The sequence below is a fragment of the Varroa jacobsoni genome, unplaced genomic scaffold, assembly GCF_002532875.2.
Source record: "Varroa jacobsoni isolate VJ856 unplaced genomic scaffold, vjacob_1.0 scaffold_1430, whole genome shotgun sequence".
In the NCBI taxonomy this organism is placed as follows: Eukaryota; Metazoa; Arthropoda; class Arachnida; order Mesostigmata; family Varroidae; genus Varroa; species Varroa jacobsoni.
In genome coordinates, this window is record NW_019214332.1 from 229,638 (window position 1) to 251,454 (window position 21,817).

The following is a 21,817-nucleotide window of genomic DNA, read 5'->3' on the forward strand; positions in this document are numbered from 1 at the left end:
GCGGCACTACCTACGGGTAGGCGGTACGGCACAGGATGTCCTTCACATCGGCTGCAAAGGCGGCCATTTTCTGGAATTTCGATAGGTAGCCGCGTGGGAGGATACGTGATAGGTTTCGTGGAGTGAGCAATGCTACTTCAGTCTGTTCCAGAACGTGTTGCTCACTGCCTTCATCTGGCGAGGAGCTAGGTCTACCTTATTAATTTGTTTTTCGCAACGGTTTTCACATTACGTTAGCCCAGCCACAAACAGAGCTTTCACCCTACAACTTAGGACCCATTCATACGACGACCCTGTGAACATTGGTCGTTGGAAGAACGGCCTTAGACGCCGCAGGTATAATGGTCAATTGTCAATCAAAGGTCGTTTACCGGGAAAATCAGTAGCTGCATATTACGTAAACCGTTAGACTATCAAACCGATCAACTAATTCTATGATCGGTAAGTGACGAGCTGATCCATAAGGTATGAAAAACTGTTATTTTTTTTTTGAATTGCCAAGCGTTTCGATTTGGCAAAAAGTTATTCCTTGTGCGGGTCACGAGCTAGGATATACCTTAAGGCAAAAACCTACACCGAAGATAAGGTACTTGGAAACGTAAGGGTGTGTACAATTAATAGCGCAGAATATATATTTTGTCGCTTCTCTTCTTATTCTACACATTTCGCTAAAATAATTGAACGCTTTTTTTTATCTCCAGTCCTTGAGTAGTTCCTTTTGGAACTCGTTCAACATCGCCTCATCAAACGTAGGTTGGCAGACTAAAGATAATTCGGTTTTGCCTAGAACTGTTCCATTTATACTCAGCTGATTTGAACAGCTCAACACTATGGTTTTAACGTAGAAGAAATTCGAGTTAGTTCCGTCTTTCACGTGTGGATAACAGCTACGTATTAAGAAAACGTTAAACAGCGCCTTTAAGGTTGTAAAAGGCTCTAGCGTGCAACTAAATTCAATGTATTATTTGTAAAACAAGCTTGCTTCGTGCAAGTAAATGTATCCAGTAGGTGTAAAGAATACAAGCATCAGTTTCAGAAAAAGGAACGTACCCGAGCGAAATTGTATGGCCAGAAGGGTGTTTCTTCTGCCCCCCCCCCCCCCCCCCATAAAATCGACGAAGTAGTCAAGTATAAGGTGGAATGGTTTACAAATCGGGCGGTTGTCTCCGACCTTTCAATGTTCTCCTAACCACACACAAAAGCTCACCGTAGCTCTGAGGATGATTCGATTATTGCAGCCCGATACAATGGTCACGTCCTCAAGATAAAATGATACCGTTTTCTATGGAGCAAATTATGTCTTGTATATATGCTCTGCAATAATTAAGGACTTGATTATTCGACGGTAACCGGTTTAAATGAAAAAGCTAGCGAGACTTGAGCTTAGCAAAAATAGCTTTGGCACATCTGACCGCTTACTAAGGATATTACTCGATAGTGATTACAGTTTAAAAACAACTCTACTGGTGTTAACTTTTTTCTTACCTTTCCTAAAACGATTTACAATCCATCAAGTCAAATTGTAAGTTCGAGAATCCAACGTGTTAACATCATTTAGACGGCGACAAAAGTTTGTCTTACACATGTAGATGGCCAAATCTCTTCGAGAACGGGATTAATAGTCTTTTATGGAACCCGAACAATATCCTTTGCACAGCCATAAGCGTACTTAAATATATATGAGTTATAGTACTTTTATATTACAATAAGCAATTTGCTTTCAAGCAGCCGCTCAAAATGTTGGTTTGTTAAATTTGTTGAATTTTCTGCTGAATAAACCCTATGCCTACCCTAGGTTCGCACCCCTCTTAGAAAGCCCATACGGTCAGCGTATCAGCAACACAAGGCTCAGCGGCGTCTCCCCCATTAACGTCCCATCAGGACATTTTATTTATTGCGATAAATCTATGCGTACGTTCATTTTATCATAGCAGATAGTTCAAAACGAAGACAGACGGAGTATATTAAATCCGGTTTTTTCGACTACTGTTTTTTTAATTTACGATGCGAATGTCACTCCTATATCCTATCCCTTCGTACGCCTATATCTAGCGATTCATGTAAATGTGGTATCATATTTAATTAATTACACACACACACATGTGCTTCTTGTAACAATAGCAATTATTAGAGTAATATTAATCGAATAAATTATTATGTTTATGATAGAATAAAAGTCAGATACATGGGTTGCTCTCGTCACTCCTAATGCCATTAAACCACACGATATATTAGATGTATTTCTATAGTAATTTACGATTCTCTAGTAAACAAAAAAACTAGGGGCTTTAATGAAGCGTACGCATCTAGACATTTAGTAGTTTTAGAATGATCAGACATCGTTTCAATGGTCACGGGGGATCCAAACGCTGTGTCCGAACGAAGCAAATTCTAGGAACTGCGTTAAAGTCTTATGTTCGTCATCAAATGGTGACTTACTATGAGAATAGATCTACTTAACAGAAATTGAAACAATGATCAGAAATCAAACAATGGAGCTTATCTCTTCAGATCGACTTCCAGTTGATACAACTTTGAAAAAGTTCTATAAAAAGTAAGACTTTTTTTTTTTTACTTTAGCTGAAATTCTCGTTATATTAGTAAGTCGCTTGGATTAATACGCCTGGTAGGCATGACCAATGTAACAGGCCAAGCTTCGAAACTATGTCAAATAAAACGTTTATCAGAAACATAATAATTTTTGCATAAATAATAAATGCATCCCAAACAGTGAGCGGCATTACGGTGGTTTTGCGTTGTTCATCGTGAGAACCGTTGTCTATAAGTTCGGTGTTTAAGAACGGTTTCTAGATAGCCCATAAAGTGTTATCCTTGATGTTTATAAGGGATCCTGCAACATCATTGCACGTTTATTCAAGCCAAGGCTATTTCAGTCTAGGCCAAAACATGATTGTTATTATGATAAATGTTATTATCAACATTAATTTACTAAACTAGATGGTGGAGTTGAGTCATTTTGATGAATAGCAAGGAAACAGTGCTTGAGCGGAACAAGCTTGTATTGTAAGGCTCCATGATAGGCTCGAATATATATATTTATTGTCAACGGTGTAGGCCAAAGTGCATGGAAATTGGCCTGGGCTGGGTATTTGCATCGGCGAAGCTGCCTAAAGATGACAAAGGAGAGATAAAACGAATGCATGTTTTTTACAGTTTTTAATATTCATTCGCACATTTCTTGTAGCGTTTCCTCTTTTGTGACAGTGGCACATATATAATCCGATACGATGTGCCCGCCCTTGCCGAATAGCCGATAAAGAGCAGTCATATAGTAGTTATACATTTGTCCGCACCGGTTATTGTACTAATCATGTCACTACAGTTAGGGATACATATTTTTTTCAAGGTAAAGCGAAAAGGACCCTAACCTGATACTGTTAAGGTTCTGCGTAAGCCAATCGTTTTACGCATCCTATATTTCATGTACGAAGGTAATTTGCGTGGCCAACCAGTTTGGACACAATTTACGAAAACATACCCGCCTAGATCACAATATGTGGAACCGGTTTTTTGACGTCCACAGAGAATCGGTAAACGAGAATCTTATGTATAACTTTGGAATCACGCTTCCAACCAAGTGTAACCTTTTACGTAAAAGTGCGTTATTTAATTATTTTTCTGTGAAAAAAAAGCTTCAATCAAAAATCTACTAGGCGGTGAATAAAAAACGTAGCTATATATAGTTTTTATAATCAAATGTATACAGTAGATGTATTGCAAATATCTATGTGGGTAAGTATCGATGATAATATTCTCCATTATTGGGTACTAGCCTGCTTAAGCCCTCTCCATGCCCACACTGATTGTCTCCTTCACAAAAACGTTAAACCTTGTATAAAATACATGCTAAATTTACGTTAGTGTACCGACGATCTTAGTTAAGCATACGTGTAACCGCATCTTCTGTTCGAAAGCCCAGCGGCAACTACCAGTCAGTCCATTCTCTCTGGAGACACTTATCGTTCCAAGTTTTTCGCGTTTCCAACTTTTTTCCCAAAAAGTCGCTAGTTTATCCGACTAGGCGACGTTCTATAAACAGCAACGGTATGCTGATGAAGTACGGATTCCTCTATCCTTTCTGTTATACTCCCATTGTGTCATTGCTTTGTATCGACAAGAAACGAGCATTGAATATTTCTCTGTCGTCTTTCTTGACTTTAGAGACAGGCGATGCTGAACCCGATCGGTCACCCACAGTTATTACTAGCACCCATCAATTGATAGCGGTGTCCTAACGGTAGCGTGGACCCTGGAAAGTAAGCAAGGCCTTTTTTCAAGAGCGATGCTACTTTCGTCACCAGGCTCGAACAACAAGAACGAGGTCCTACTCGGACGACCTTTTCTTAGCTCCTGTCCCAACGACGGCTCGTACCCCTTAAATCGCTAGACTGGTAAACACTCATTGTAGCTATCTTTTTTTTTGTTGCTATCGTTGTTTTCGCCGCAAAATGAAAGGCTGTCGAGAGCAGATGCCGCTAGCCTGAAACCGAACCCCGTCAGCGCAGTCAGGCAGTGGGCCATTTCCACACTTCTGCCATCATAGCCGCCTCCTTCTCCGTCAACTAATTCACGTCCTGGCCAGCACGGCGATGTTATACCACTTTCCCTAATTGAACAGAGCACCGCTAACGGGAAAGTGTGAGTGTTCTATCTCTCTTTCCCCCGATCTCTTTTCTGCTCTTTCTCACACTGGAGAATGAAAAGCGGCGGTAGCGTAATCTGTGCGTACATTTAGCGCCTAAGTTCAAATTGATCGACGTCTTCACTCTTCTCATCAGCAACTCGCTTCGTTCGCACAAATCCTAAACGAATGGGCCAGGCAACCCGGTCTCCTTAGTGGAATGAATGTTCATCAATACGTTACGCTACTGCTACGCGATGTACGTGCTGCCGGAGCTCTGGCATTATATGGACCTGTGCATATGAGGGCGATCGTGGGCACACGTTACGATGATGACTTGATACCAATGTCGGCGAATTAACGGAAAGTTTGTAGGAAAAATTGTTTGATTTCGCCGAAAATATATCGTCGAATAAATGCTAGAATAAATAATTAAAAAAAAAACTTTCATACGTGAACCGACTTGAAACAGTCGATAAGTCATCTGTATGTACGAACGTGTGTGATAGCTGAATATTTTAGAATATTTTATATATATATATATATGGGTAATACTACTACGAATCGTCTAAAACAAAAAGAAGCCGCGTAGTTGGATTATATGAAGTATTGCGTAATGCTTCAAAAGCGGATTAGATACAATAGGCGTTATACTTGAGAATACAGAACTTTTGGAAGTTCTAACCAAAAATATATCGATTTTACTTAATGCAACACAGTCGTGAACGTTAAAAATAATAGTAATAAAACGTAGTTCAGAAGTCAGAAGTGGCACATCTGCTTGCAAATAGGTCTTAGTGACTTTCGGCTTCGAGTAATAACGTGGCCGCTAATTGTTCTAGCAGGCGGTGGAGTTGGAACCCCGTTAACAAATCATCAAACGTGGGCGGCCCATACTTGTAGGATACAATTACTGCGGACGATAACAAAGACCTCTCTTACCTAATATTACTCGCGTGATTTGTTATTATTTTGTTAATCCGCGCATTACTCAGTCATGCGGTCAGTACGAGACCTTCTCGTCGCCACCAGCTCGTCTCGGGTTTATGGCAAAAGGTGCATGAATCCTCTAAGGACATGTCGAGTCGTTACGTCAAGTCATGTTGGGTTGAAAATAGTAATGTAAAGGACCTGTATTTTTGAATGTAAGTTACAGCCTTGATTATTTCGTTTGTCCAGATAACGTGCGTATTGGGACTTGCAAATCTAAAAGAACCTAAAATGGCTACACGTATAGCACGCCTGCGTCGATCATGCTCTGGCGCGTTGACGTTTAATGGGTAAATTTCTGTAGTTAGTTTGCTATGCGAAAGAATGTCTTTCGGTGTTTTCTAAAAGAGATCGATTCGATTCATCTAGGGCTTTCCCAACAGATGTGTGAGGCAGACCAATATAATTATATAGGTAACTTATGTATCTATGGCTCCCATGAATGTTTAGTATCAACAGTCAGCACTGAGGTTCGAGCTATGTTTGTTACGGCAGGGCACTTAGAGAAATGTGTACTGACCACCCAGTACACCCTGCGTCGGCAAAGTATACATTGTATGCTTGAACTTCTTTAATTATTATTGGCAGTGTTTGCAGACCTAGTTAATTGGGTTCCTTCAGAGTAGCTTATCAGATCACTAACTAACTAACGCTGATAGACAAACGTCTTTAGGAGACAAATAACAAAAGACAACACTAGCGGGGCGTACAAGTACTTTTTGGAATCATACTCAGACTAATTTAAAGTATCTATTTTCATAGCCTAAATGCAAACGTGACTCGTAAAACATGCTTTATCTACGATATGACAATTACCCCCTACAGAAACAAATATTCGGTGTCATGATTGTCTCTTTTGGCTGCCACAGAAAGCGGCTTCGACGGAACGGCCGCACACATAAGCACGCATCTCAACGTTGAGCATGATGTTTGCTATTGCCTCGTGATTACGAAACCCCGTAAAATCAGTCAATCGTAATCGTTTAATTACTTCGAGAATTGACGGTGCAACTCCTGCCCTTTCCGTTACAATGGATGCATTTTCTTAGTTAGGCACGAAAAAGCTGTTTCGGAAAAGTTTAAACGTCAACTACAGTATATTCTACCATAGCGGGAACCCATCTAAAACAATAAACATATCCTGTGACGCCGGAAACGGTGTCCGACGATTTCCGGTCATAGAAACATCGTCTATTATCTCTCTTCATATTCACGGACAAGCACATAGAGCTCGCATTTAATCACCACCCTATTGTGACGCCACTGACATGTGGTGTATGGGTTTCAGTCAAAGCGATATTTGGGTAGAAATTGCCAGTTCACTAACTATTCCAAACCTAACTCTTCACTGCGCCACAAGTATCCTGCATGGGTCTCCAAATAAACGAAGGAATATGTCAAATCAGATTTGTTGAATCATATACGGAAATGTAATTTTGTCAAGAGACATTATAGGCGTCTTCCTTTGTGGCTGTGAAAAGAGCGCGGCTGGTACGGAACAAGGCGAGGCAAACTAAACGCGGCGTTACCAACGTTGATTATGAACCAGCTTAAAGTAGCTGACCGAATCACACAGAAACTCGTATTGAGAAAGCGGGACCATGGAGGACCGGTAAAAATAAGGGTCATGGGATTGCTGCCAGTTGAAATTTCAAAATGTCATGGAATAATTCAAAATAAACAAAAAAAAAACTCGTTCAATTACATGACGTGGTGTTTATATGCGGCAACAGCGTCCAGCTAAAATACGTATATGTTTGTGCTAAGTAAACACTTTAGTGTGGAAGTGTCACACGGCCTTGCGTGGACTTATTTTCATGCACGGAACTTTCAATTTTGCTACGCTTCAAAATTCTGCAAGTACCTTCAAAGGAAACATACCAGTTGGCCACTGTTCTTAACGGATCGCAAAAATAACTAAGCTTCGGATCTTGTATTTTTATAGCGGACAAATAACGAACACTTCGGAAAACTCGATTCAATTACCCGAATAACAACAACTGAAGTTAGAAAAAACGCGTTTATGAAAGTGCACCAGACAAAATTTACAATTCGAAAAGTCCTGCTAAGAGATTAAGTCGAACAACAAGGACACCGATTGATAAAGAAGAAACCAGTAATACGAAATAAACTAGAACGTATAACGTCTAGCTCTTACGTGATCAAAATATTTAACATAAATGAAACAGCAGTAAAGATTCTTCCGGATACGTCTGAAAATATGGGAATTTTAACATTCTAGCCCCCCCCCTCTGTTTTGCATAACCTTCGAAGGCTAAAATCAATTTTATTTGACGAAGTCACTGTTCAGAAACATTGAATCGGGCTTTTTCGTTTCTTCCAACGAAAATACCTGTCAAAAGGGCTTCTCCAGCAGGGTAGCCATTCGAGTTATCATCGATAATCTGAAGATGCATGTCGTCGGTAGTAATGCGGTGATCAGAGTATTCCCTGACATCGGTAAAGACTTCAATTATCTGGAGAATGTTATTCTTATCTAATTATTATCGCGCAGGAGATTTTTCGACATCTCCCTAGTTCTATAGCCAACATACTCACGCAAATCAGTATCACGAGGGTCCTGTCTGCTTCAAGGCAGCCTCTTAAAAGCATCGACCGAAGTATTGCATCTTGGCCCCATTATATTTATCTTCTACGTTCATTTTCTTCCACTTATGGGAAGTCAAAAATCCTGCATATTGACCGGGGTCTTCGCTAATGACACAACAACACTAATTGAAGTTAGAGGACACACTGTCACCGATGATTCAGCTGTGATTGGCTCCTTTACTTTTATTATTCTCGACGTCCACCGCTCCTTAAGAGTCTCATTTAATATTTTCGAAGCAGCAACAGTGTTTCATCCCAGTTAATGATAAATATTTACTTCGTTTATACGATAGGCTCTCTTGGTAACCCCATATTCATCGCTCCTTTTTCAAATGTCTCCGTATCATCTTCGGTTCCTCCCACCTAAAATGCCCTGGGTTGTCTTCAAAAATGCTGCTTTTAATTTACAAATCCCTATTTGTTCTCTTAATTTCTATCAGCTGGTCATGCGGGCAGGAGCTGTATTTGTCAACTAAAGCAATTGCGAGTTTTACAAAACTATGCTCTACGTTCTATTTCCGTGATCCTCTATGCCTCCTTCCACTTTATACACTAGTCAATACCTTTCAACTCCATAAACTATACTTTTGCCCCAACTAAAACTCAACTTTAATTAGCGTGTCCTACCCTTTTTTTCATTGTACAATTATTGTTGTATTTCATTGTACCCCCACTGCTGCTGTTACGATATATCTATTTTTAATTAATTTCTCCATATATTTGGCCGTTCAACCCTTGCGACTTCACTTGTTATCAAGAACCACTTTATACAAGGTATGTTAGGGACGGATGAAGTTGATATGCCTGTCGTATTAATGTCTTAAATAAACTATGTCTGAATTATATTGAAATATGAAATGTGTTTCTGCTAGGGTTTAAAATAGTTTTTCGTTACCTTGGACAAATATAACCCTAAACTTGTTCAAGAAAGATATAGAAACATGGAAAGTTTCGGGACGTGTTCTAAATATAAATCAGTTTGTTGCGTAAAAACAAGACGGTGATGTTGGGGATCACGGCAGCTATAGCATGGACCAACCTTTGTGTTGAGGGCCTAACACATGAGAGCTACAGCGTATGTGCTCGACGTAATGCGGGTACATAAACCAATAGCGCCATGGGTCCAGCGTCGTGAAAATAGTGGGCTCATAAGATGAATACGAGCTACGAAAGCAAGAAGAGAGTAGATAGGAGAAAGGATTTTACTCATTGCACAGCAATGAGTAAAATCCTTTCTAAACGTTATACGCGCAAGCGTGAAGGTATCCACGAACGGCCTGAGCGTACGAGAAGCTCTAAGCTACCGTATGTTGGTCATCGAAAATTAAAAGAAAAATATTGGGTCGTATATGAAACTTACCCCATAGTATAAACGTATTACGATTTTTCTGCTGCAGACTCTATTACAGACTTGAGACACTACAAGATTGCATTTTCCTTCGCATGTTCTAATAGCGATGGGAGAATAAGTCTGAAATTAACCCGAGAGCAAAATTCTAGAAATTTCTTGTAATTAGTGCTATAAAGTCTGTCTAAAATGGTAGCGGATGTTGATACTGTTACTGTAGATTTTCACATGAACATGACATCTCACAGACACTGCAACGTTTGTTTTTTCAGGCCAAGAAGTACAAGAAAGCTTGAACATATGCTTGCTTCATAAATTATAATTTATCTCATATCAGACAAATTACTCGAGCCCACTATCAAGACATGTCTAGTTTATGTAATAAAAAAGAGTCATATGTATCGGGATGATCTAAAAAAGTTCCCATTTATTTTAATCAGACTCGTTTGATATGCCCACACTCATACAACGCAGCAAAGCTTCTCGACAAATAGGACTTTGACAAAAGGCTAGCAATAGAGACGTTGACGAAGTCTTATTGGAAAACTATCGTCGTCGCTCGTATCGTAACTATAGACGGCTGTTTGCATGTGATTGTTGACTGGATCGGGTCGAGCTATGTTCGGCTATAAGAATGAGTAGAACGTAAAGCAGTGCAGTGGGTCGGTGATCACCCGCCTGGTGTTTTAGATATTGTGAGACGGCAATACAATTTAATTAAGATGGCCTAACGTCGAAAGGGCGGACAGCATCGTATCAATCCATCATGTAGAAGCCTTTTTGAGCCGCGTTTCAGCTACCGCTTCGCCTCGACCTCGGATGATCACCTCGATAACCAATGATTGAACAGCATCGCAGTGTCCTGATCAAACGAAAACGAATATTGATGCATAAAGACAATCAAAGAACACTGGAGAACCCAAATAGAGCACTCTAGATCTAAACCTCCCTCAACTACGGTGCGACTATAAAGCTTTGTGCTAAACCTAGAGAAAAGGCCACACTTAAGGGTTAGGAATAACAATGAGAAGTAACCAATATGTACTTACTGTTTCCAAGAAACAATTGTACATGTTTGATAGGTAAATAAGTTTGCTGCTGTCTTTCGTTTTATATGTACACATGTGTTTAGCTCGTATATTTTTTAAAACATGCTAAACTGATACGATTGAGTATTTAACTAGTTTCTACAGGCACATACAAATAGAAACCAAACTATACCATCTAGCAAATCACAGTCTTAACTACGCAAGCTATAAACTTGGACTAAAAAAGGAATATTGGTGGCCAATGGGTATGTACAGAAATCTTTAGATTACATAGCGTCACAAGCAAACTCTTAGCATAGTAGAGTCAGTATAACTGAATGGGTTTGGAAATGGCCACTCTGGTAGAAGTTGCAACAGTTGCAATAGCAAACAAAAGTAGTGTTAAAAGGCGGTAGGGAACGAACTGTTAAACACAGCAAGGCTGTACATTAGTGTCAAAAGAACCGTTAGAAAATATGTGTTAGGTTTAAGGATTTAGTGAGAGGGTCGATAGTACAGTCTTTTATATAGCTGACTTTATAGCCTTTAGAATTTTTTGCAGTTAGAAATGGATACTCAATAGTGCCTTCAAAACATAATAGGAAAAAACAATGTCCGCTCTCAAAGTGTTAAAAAATTGATTCAGATCAGAATATGGCGGCCATATTCAGCGTGGTATGACGACCAGTGGCAAATGCACTTTTAGATCAATAATGTTCAATAAGGGGCAGCCAATGGTTGGACGATTAGATACATAGTTTCATATTATTGTTCTTCGTGACGCCAACAAAGATGCATTCAGTCTAATTTAAGCTGTGCAATAAACTCAAACTCAGGGAGAAACAGACGGCAGTCATATTCCCACTCCAGAGTTGAGCACTACCAAAACTTCTCTAATTGTTTCTCCTAATCAGAATGGGCTTCCTTTGCGTGGAGTTTCCTTAAATCTGCATACAGATTCCCCATATGCTCAGGGACATAACCATCAGTATTGTAAGCCTATAACGACTTTATGCTCGTTACCAGGCTTGCATAGATTACTTACGGTGATGGTATTAAAAGTTTTATAGCTCTAACAAACATTTCCGTGACTTCGCGTACGTAAATACAGTCGACGTCCCGTTGGACCTATGCATAATATAACCTAATTTAAATGAACCATTTTCGCCTTTTCAGGTTCACTCTGACGTGAGATCCACAAACACTTATTTCACAGCCATATTATAATGAAGAATTCGTGGTTGCATAAAGCTTGATAGATGACCCCTGGACAGATTTGTCAGTACGAGCCTGAGGTTCTATTCAACCACTTCTCGCTTAGAAAAATCGCTCTGTCTTATAATTGTAAGTGGCATCGCCGCTATTAACCCGGTGCTCATCATCTCCGTCAAAGAGTCAAACTGTCCTTAGAGGTTTTGATCTCTGATCGAATTTTAGAACCGTAGTCTGGCACTTATTATTCGAAGTTACCTAGTCCTAGGTATATATAGGACAGCACGCAAGCGAATGATGCATAAACTCTTAATCACGCAAACCAGCTTCTATCATTTGCAATGGTCTAGAATTATGACGTCAGGCGAGTTTGGCTCTACAAATATATATATATATATCTCTATTGCGAAGGACCAAATATGCTTACACCATACACTGCGCAAATAGGTTTAGACGAAAAAACTGTACAGGTCTCATAGGCAGTTTCTATATTATTACACAATCCGATAACACTGTAAATCTTAAGAAAAGTACTTGTTCCTTTACGATTTTGTAGCGCTCTGAAAATACAAAAAAAAAAAAATCTTGAAACTAGCATTTGTCGCAAATTACTGTTATCCCCAAAATCGATAGAATAATGCACCGATACACCTAACATGAAAGTTCCCTTCACTTTTCAAACTTTGCCATTTTAAAGATAAAGACCAAATCGTCATAAGCTCCCCCCCGGAAAGCAACAACATAGGCCAATAAAAAAGTAGGTATTATTAACAATTATGCATATGCGCATATAATTTGCACGTGCTCACAAGCGACCACCGCAAAAATAAGCTTTCTATTTTTCTGCTTTTCAAAAATAAGGAGTTTTGTGAAAATGAAGAATAACACTTTGTCTACGAACAGAGTCTGCCTTCTGCTCGCTCCTAAACAAGTGACTAGCACGCAAGTATCTAGGGTAGTCAAAAGGAAATTAGGGGTAAAAGTACGTCGCAGTCTTTTCAGATGCGTTATCAGGACGGGCGAGGGAAGAACTGCTAGCTGGATGCGGAACGAGCTGCCGAAGTAACAAGAGCAGAAATCTCGCCGATTTAGTTGGTCAAGTGGAAGGACACACACATGGATACAAGTTTAGCTTAAGCAACCTTAGCGAAGATTGGTTGCTAGGCGGCATCGTAGACGCGGGTGGCATCGACTGCGGGCTACACTGGAAAAGCTTACCAGAGAGCGGCTTGCTGGGCAAGCGATTAGCCCCAGCTGTTATTTTTCGATTAGGCATTTGGGTATGCGAAGGTCATCCGGGAAAAGCTGTACTGAGCCTAAAGGCGGCACCACTCAACCCATGGTACAGCAAAACAACTGCCGAAACAGAGGAATATTAACTAGTAAATGGTTAGTAGTAACGAAGGGAGAGTTCTATAGCAGTAGTAAGCGTACCTAGATGGTAAAACTTAAGTAATCTACTCGAAGGGGTGTCTCCTTGCTTTACTTTCTGTACCAAGTCCATTTTCATCAATCAGGATAAAACTAGTGTTTCCACGTCTCGCAGACGTGAGTTATTTAGAGAGGTAAATAAGTACATACTAATAACCAGTTTACAAACGACCTGTGTACCACTGTAGCGCGCCCATTTAGCCTACGTTCTAAGATCAAATTATCTATCAAGGTATATGACTTCTTGCCTTTCTTTAAGTGTTATAGATAAATAACAGAAGATAGGTTGCAGATCCCTTCCGTATTTTATTTTGTCACTCTGCCCTGCGAACACATACCACCTTCATCGCATCGATCTCTTGCATGTGAGAATTGTGATAATGCGGATACAGTCGCCCTCTCACATCCATGCTATAACGTTCCCGTTTTTTACATTTCACATTTAAAGTCTACTATCAGGGGCATCGAGTGCTGCATAGATCGACCAGCCTTACCTATATCTGAGGCCTAGGGCGAAGTGGATAGGACTCTGCTTAGTCTTGCTTTGCGCTGCGATGCTGTTTTTTTTTCTATAGCGCCTGCCAATCTTAACTTCACTTTGCCACTGTCGGCTGTCGAGAAATGAGACACTCTGCGATGGGTGGGCATGTCCAAAATAGCAGAGAAATACGTCGCCTACCCTTCCATTTAGTCGTCTAGCATCGTTCCGCGTTCGCAGAGCAGAGCAGAGCAGAGTAACGCTAGGGAAAGACAAGCGGGCTGATGCGCACAGGGCCGAAAAATGGAAAAAAAACATAGGACATGCGCAGCAATGAAGCGCCAATGCAGAGTCGAAACTATATAGAAAGAAGAAGACGAGCATTTGAAGTTGCGGCCTACAATGGTAACACAATGAGGAAAAAGGAAGCTAGGGAAAAAAGACAGGAGCACACAACGGGACCGTCGCGTCCTTTGTCCCAGTTCACAAACCACGCTTTTTGTCTACCAAACCGACCGCTAGTGGCGCTGCCCTAGCGCATGTGAAAAGTCTTCGTTGTTCTTTGATGCGCCGTCGTTGCCGTAGCCACAGTGTAACGAACGGTGGAGAATGGCATTTTCGAGCTCCGTCGATGGACCTACCGAGCCTGCTCTCCTACAGGAGCTTCGCCTAGACGGTGCAGTAGAGACTTATCTAGGAATACTGGTAACAGTAGTAGTAGTAGTAGTAGTAGTAGTATGCGCAAATATGCATGTGTTGTCGTTGTTGTATTTGGCCTCGAAACTCCGTACACGAAGCTTCCTTCACTCCTGTGAAGCATCTTGGAAGTGGACCAATAATGAGATGTGGAACGGTTGAAAGGCAAATACGGATAGAATTTGAGTACTACGATTTTATGGAACTTCTATTTTGTAAACATGTTGATATAAATATATTATGAACGGCTAAGCTTCCAGTTCAGAGATACCTTGCGGCTGAACTGTCTCAACTTTCATAGCGAATCGCACATAAGTGCCGCGTAATTTATGTAGAAAAAAAAAAAAAGTTATTATTGTATGAAAAGTTCAATATTGAAATACACAAAGTGCAAATCATGTGTACGGGCATCAGTTTTCCGACGTTAAAAATACCTAACTGGGAAAAAATTCCATATGTGCCAGTGAGAAATGGAACGGGATTCAGAGATGGCGTCCATCGTTTTTCATAAGATGTGGCTGTATTCTCTAGCTGCGATCGCAATACTTAAGTTTTACGAAGTGTTTTATTATTTTTAAATTCTAATATATAATATAGCTGCATTCAAAGATATTAATATGAGTCTGATCTAACATACCAGTACGTATTTATTCAAGTTGGCCTACATTCTGTATTTATGTTCGGCTATTTATAGTGCATAAATTCGATCCAAATATATTTATGGCAATGAGCTATCGAATTTATAATGATCTAGCACTCAACAAACAAGTAATACAATGGGAGTAAGATATTTAGACAAAACCTCGTGGCCTATGTATCAGCCTACCGCTGCATTGGAGAGATCATGTACCAGCGGCAACGAGACAGACGAGCGAGGGCCACATGCGAAAGCCATAGAGTACTATATGCCTTTCGGTAGGAATCAATAATGTAATACACATATTTGTGTTGTAACATAGCACTCAGACCTTATAATATTAGCTCATGTTTAGGCCAGTGATAAAATAAATGATTCCCAAGATCGCTTTATTTCAAAACTCCGAGGGTTAATAGAAGAAACACTGTCATTAGTACTATATCCTGGTAATATTGTATTCTTCAATAACTGTAAGGTACCAAAGGTGATTTTCGTATCAAGCGATTTCAGGTAATACATGCTATCCATGATTGAAGCCACTCTATTTCAATCGGGGAATGATCTGCAATCTAGTCTCCATTATGAGACTTGCGACGGTCCAGGCACCGACTTCCCTTATCAGGCTTTACCGGGAGGAATTTAGCTTCGTTCCTGGCTTGTGGCTAGATCCTAGGGCACTTTCCTTTCGCTCCCGCTCGCCCCTTTCGCAAAATCGGCCTAGGCAAAGTCTTCTAGCAACTTTTCAATTTCTAACTTAGATTTTGCGCACTTGTAGAAACTGGATCAACCTGTCGGCAAGTCAAAAAAACATATTCCGTTTAGCACCACTAAGGCACAATTGGTTCGGTGACGGTCTCAGTTATGTTCGGTGGCTCTAAACCCGTCACAAGGTATGTGTTCTCATTCCCAAACACTGTGTCGTCGTTGACGTTAGCGGCGCCATTTTGAATGAATCTCGAAATTTAATTAAATTCATCGAAAATAGTGAGCAAACGATGTGTGTGACAGGGGAAAAATGACGGGATTGCGAGGGGGATTCAGAGTAGAAATACAGGGAGGAGGTTAGAACGAGACAAGAAGCTGCAGAAGAGAATAGAACGTAAGATGGACGTGGAAGTCGAAGGGGCATTAGGGAGCTTTGGAGTAGGTACAGCGCGCAAGCAAACAGCGAATAATGAGATATTAGAATGTTGGCCGTACAACTGCTGCCCGTCAACGCTGCCGACGCATTGATGACGACGACGAGGAGGATAAGTATAGGCGAATGAGAAGCCCCTTTTCTTTTTCGAAGAACTAAACGAAAAGAGAAAGACTGGAACTTTGGAAAAATGGAAAGCCAAGCTAAATTTTTCCAAAATGTTCTCTCTTAGAAGCATCACAAATAGTCCGACTTTTTTTCTCCTGTTTCACCATACTTTTTGCGTTCTATTCGAAATGGACGACCTTAGAAGGGTTAGAGGAAAAGGCTTCAGGACAAAAATGTAGTGGAAACCGACGAGACAGGAGCTATTGAACGCATCGAGCGGGATTGCAACAACGGCATCAAGCACCACACGCATGTAGGGAATAGGCACCCCAGGAAGCTAACGGAATACAAGGTACTCGAGGCCACAATAACGCGAACAATTTCAAAACTAATCAAAGACGACAGCCGTGTGAAAAGAAAACAAAGAGGCAAATTATATATATATATATATATATATATGCAAGAAAGAGACAGAGGGAGACAAAAAGCGAGAGGGAGAGGACAATTTTAAATTCATGCTTGTTTGATTTTTTATTTTATTTTAGGTTCTTTTAAGTTAATTGTATTTTAAGTTCTATAGGCACTATTACCAAAGAAATGGTGTAAATCCGTTTCAATACATATGTATATATGTGCCTAGATAGTTAATAGAGCAATGCGCAGTAAATCGGCAGCGTCTTCAAAGTTTTCATAAACCCTGTATGTCGCAGTTCGAATACACAGACAACCGTAAAAAAGAAAGACAATTCTAGCGAAAAGGTCTTAAAAGGCGTCTGGCAGAAAGAAAAACGGTCGTTTGAGGCGAGGTACAGCGGCGGGGGTAAAATGGTAAAAAGGGTTTCAAAAACTCAAACAGTAAAGGCAAAAACGAGAGGTTGGGAAGAAAAAGAGCAGGACTGAGCGAAAATGGCACAACGATGACAGTTTCCTGAAATTAAATTTAAAAGTAAATTCAGCCGATACAGATCTGCTGCTTTTTGGCTCGAATCCATATTCAGTACGCTGCTTTGATTTTGGGTGTCAGGAAAATCAAGACATTGCGTACGACGAGATGTGAAAGTCGGCTGCTGTTAACAGACGAAGATTTGTGGGTCGCATTATGTCAGCAGGTGTATATTAAGCAGTCAACCACTCATTGATTAATTGAAGAAAATAACTCTGTACTGAGCATAGCCATGCATCGATAGCTATAGCAAAGTAAGAGTAGTACATATCGACACGATGAGTGCTCCACTGTTACAAGCCTTCAGACGAATATTCTATATGCTCCGATGTATATTCGTAGTACAGACGAAAGTTACGTAGAAGTATGTAATAGTAACTCGTATTTGAAAGGCCATGTTACAGCTACACACCTTGGGTATCCTTTCAATTTGTTTCTTATTATTAAATTTTTATGTGAGATCCTATGATTCCCGTTTCAAATCTCCCTTGGCCATACACCATGTTGGCTAACAAAGAAACATTTTCGACGATCATATCGTACTCAGCGATCAAGCTCCACTAGCTGCTGCTTTTAAGATAAAGAATATTGTCTGCAGAACGCTGCAATATAGACAATTCATTAATGGTAATGGGCATTCGTTTGTAATTGCAGTTCAGCTCGGTTGACTGGGCGTCCCACCGTGTGAAGCTTATTATAGTCTAGCGTATGCATCGTGTGAGAAGGTCCATATCTTCGTATGTTGATAAGCAAAATCAGCCTTCAGAATCGACACATAAATGAATTTACCCCTGGTACCATTAATTACCCAATTATTAAACAGAGATTAAGCGCCCGTAAAGCGCTGACGGCAAAATGTGCCTTTAGCACACTAAGTACGTGAATAGTAAATGAAGAACTGATGTAGATTTTCTATTACTTAATTTTTTTTCTCCCTTAAACCTAGCTGGCTTATCCGTGGCGTTATTACAAATTTGTAAAGATATTTCAGACGAATATAAGGAAATTTATTGAGATCAATGCGATATTTTTTCTTCACATAAAAATCGTTAAAAAGGATTATAGAAAACGAAGGCTAGTGTGGAAATATGTGCTGTTACTACTACTGAGGAGATCGGTTCAAATCTATTTGGTTTGAGTGCAGCAAATGTTTCCCAAATAATCGATAGTTCGTTCTAACAGAGAACCGCATTTATCCAAAACACGCAATAGAATCAACATATGGTCAGGCAATGAGTTTCTACGCTTTGAAGCAGGATAGCCCAGTCATGTTCATTCTGAATATGGAATCGGAGCTATCCGGAAACCCAGCAGGCTGATGACGGTTCCGAAGGGAAGCTATAAGATGATTTGATAGCTCATGCGGCCAACGCTGCCTTCCTGCGTCTTTCGGTGACGTGCACAGTGAAACTACTGCCGATTGCGGAGAAGAGCAACCTCGGATACGGAAACTGATTAACAGGAACAAGGAGTATCCTGGCAAAGTGCAAGGTGTTAATCGCCGTTGTCCAGCCTCTTTTTCTGCACTTCCACCTGGGTTACGTCTACGGTCAGCCTCAAATCTATGATTGCCGTTTGGAGCCAGACTGGAGTTTGCTATACCTGAAACCTGTTCGACCCGTATATATCACTGAGTCATCTACTTCAACTGACTTTCTCATTTCTGTTATTTGATAAGGAATGGTGAATCCAGCAAGATGGTGAACAAGAATGGGCTTAAATTACCCTTTTAATCACAGCCAGCTATCTATGGGAGAGGTAATGTTTGGCCGCTGTTCTCCTGCAGAATCGCAACGGGAAGGTTAGGAGCACTCAAAGGAAAACCGACATCAGCCACCGTGAGTAGAGCCTTGTACCTGGGCAACCTTTGTACGACCACCGTGTATAGCAGCGTTCTTTTGACGCTTTGCCATCGGGATCTCATAGAGCATATAATCGTCAATAAAGTGGCTTTCGAATGATTACAGCCAGACTGTTTGTAAACAACGACTGGCACGCTATAGGGAGACATATTGTTTTAATTAGGGTGCCACTGGGCGGCCGACTATTGAGTGGTCGAAAGAGTATTGACGGTTTTTAGGCCAAAATCAAAGCAAACATTTTTTTTATATACGTTAAAACAATATTATTGAACTCAATGCATACTGTTTTAGATAGAAACCTCCTCTCATTTTTCCGGCAATACCACAAGTCCGTAGCTGTGACGATGCGCGTTCCGTTCGCTGGTTCAGGTCAACTTTTTCAATAGCTTGTTTTAATCTTGTTACTCGCTGATAGCAGAGGTCCCAATTAATTGTTTTTCTCGGCGATAGAAGCTCATAGTGCACAATTCCTTTCCAATCTCAGCAAACACATAGGTCTTTTGGGCCTTTTTGTCGTATGTTATCTACTTTTTTGCCAGGTAATTCACCGAGAAAAGGCCCCATTTTGTTGTGTTTCTTGAATAGATAGAAATATGGGAAAATGCACACTTCTGCAATAAATTATCTGGCATTCAAACATCAAACTTTTGTTCAAAACTGTTTAGTTTTTAAGTGATGTCATGGTGTCAACGGGTTCATCAGTTTTTTTTTGTCAGTGGTATATTACTCCGTATGTTTTACATCGAAATTCCTAGGTCGAAAGTGGCCAAACCATCTTTGAATCATTTATTCCAATTTTTCCTTCATACGCCAGAGACAGTATTTGTGGCATTATCATAATAAAATTGTAAAATAAAACTCATTTTTGCAGAAACTTCATTTACGCTCTACGCTAAATTTTAATGAAGGCACTTGAACAATTTTGACGCACTCGCTATTGCCAAATGTCCGCGCTTCAATGATATCAAGGCAAAATCGAGGCGCCTCATAATATCCTGGATATGAGTTTAAAACTATCTGAGTAGAAAATTCCTCAATACCTTTTCCATAATCTAATATATTATTACTCAATTTGCATATCCGATGGTCATCGGCATATCGTTTCTACGACCTCTTGAAAAAATTAGCCCCTTCTGTTCATGACGTGGTTCGTCGATCTCGTTTAACGATTGTAAAACGTTTTGGTATTTTTAACGGGGCTTGAATCCAATTTTAGTCTATGGGGTAAGCACACGTATATTGTGTATTCTACTGTCCCGTTATCCAATTTACATTGTGCCTCCGGTCATGCTTCACCAGTTAGGTGGTAAGCACAATTTATCCCAGCGAGCTGACATGCACTCCAGGATCACAGAGCTCAACTCCGTGCTGTAAATAATACATCATTGCGTACGAACGGTGTCGTTCGTGTTAGCAAAAGCCGTCGGGTCAATAAACTCATATTTCTAACAGTAGTGGTATTATTGTTTATAATTGCAGCTTCGAGCAAAGCTTGAGCCACACATTTTCCGCAGTTCTGCTCAATTCTAATCGCCATGACATATTATTTGTAAATATCGCGTTCTCTAGAGACCTTCGTTTTATGGATAGAAAGTGTACCATTAAATTTTTATAGATATTTTCAACTAGCTACGTACACACATGTAGGTGCTACTCTTAAGGAAGATGTGTTGAAGCAAACATTCGAAAATGTCGTAAGTCAACCATCTCATAAAAAGGACGACAGTACACATCAGCCGGGAGGGTGAAACTAAGAGTTTGTATCTCACGATTAGACCGACGCATCCGTTTCGGGCTGATGAGCCCCGGTAGTATTACCCCAAATGACTGTCATCTCACAAACTGAACGAAAAATCTCAATAATGAACAACTTACACCGAACTCGTGGTAAACTATATTTTATTAACCAGTTCAATTCACTATTGGTACACGTGTGTATATTTGGACATAACTTCCATGGCACCGCAAGCCACCAAAATTGGATTCAACCCTTAAGAGACGTATTTCGAAGAATCTTTGTATGCGAGTGCGCTCGTCAATGCCATCCAAGGTAACGGGCACATCTCGGCCGCAGTAGCACTGGGCCGGACGTATTGCTTCGTTGCAAAGCTCTTCGAGTTCCGTTCCTATATCTGGGTGACTGCTCCAGGATGGCTTTCAACATCTCTCGGGTTTACCGGATGCTGTCAAAGCTTGCCTTCTGGGGTAGCCTGAACGGTTCCTATTCTAAATTTTTTTGACCGCAGTTTCTCATGCGGTGCTGTGATCCCAAGAAGACTGACTTCATTTTCACCAGTACAATTGAAACCGCTCGCCGCGAATTAGCCACCATTCAATTAAAGTACGCTTTTTCTTTCGATGTCCACAAGACTGAGGCGATTTAGCACCGAGGATCTCTACCTTATGATTCAGAAGATCGAAGCCCCCACTCAGTTTCGTCTTCCTCTAGTCTGTCTAGTTGAAGACTGCCACTTTCGAATAGTGTTGAAAACAACAGAACCTGATGGCGGTAAAACAAAAAGTATACTGCCATATACTGGAAGGAAAATGAGCGTTATTAATAATCGCTCAATTAATAGAAGTAAAATCTGACAGAAGTGATTGCGCTATGGACATGCGGCGCAGTGATCCGGCTATTGTCATTGATGACTACTTTATATGCATACCTTTGGAATTTAATCACGATGCAAATAA

The 21,817-nt window shown here is 40.4% G+C and overlaps 2 long non-coding RNA genes across 4 annotated transcripts in view; both read right to left on the bottom strand.

The window, feature by feature from the left end:
* LOC111270022 (uncharacterized) overlaps positions 1-21,817 on the bottom strand; it is a 136,448-nt gene that overhangs the window by 38,748 nt on the left and 75,883 nt on the right. The window lies entirely within an intron of this gene.
* Positions 15,065-21,817, bottom strand: part of LOC111270023 (uncharacterized) — a 13,646-nt gene continuing 6,893 nt past the window's right edge. Inside the window, exon 2 of the long non-coding RNA XR_002686081.2 lies at positions 15,065-15,860. This is a non-coding gene — a long non-coding RNA (uncharacterized LOC111270023). The remainder of the gene's footprint in view (positions 15,861-21,817) is intronic.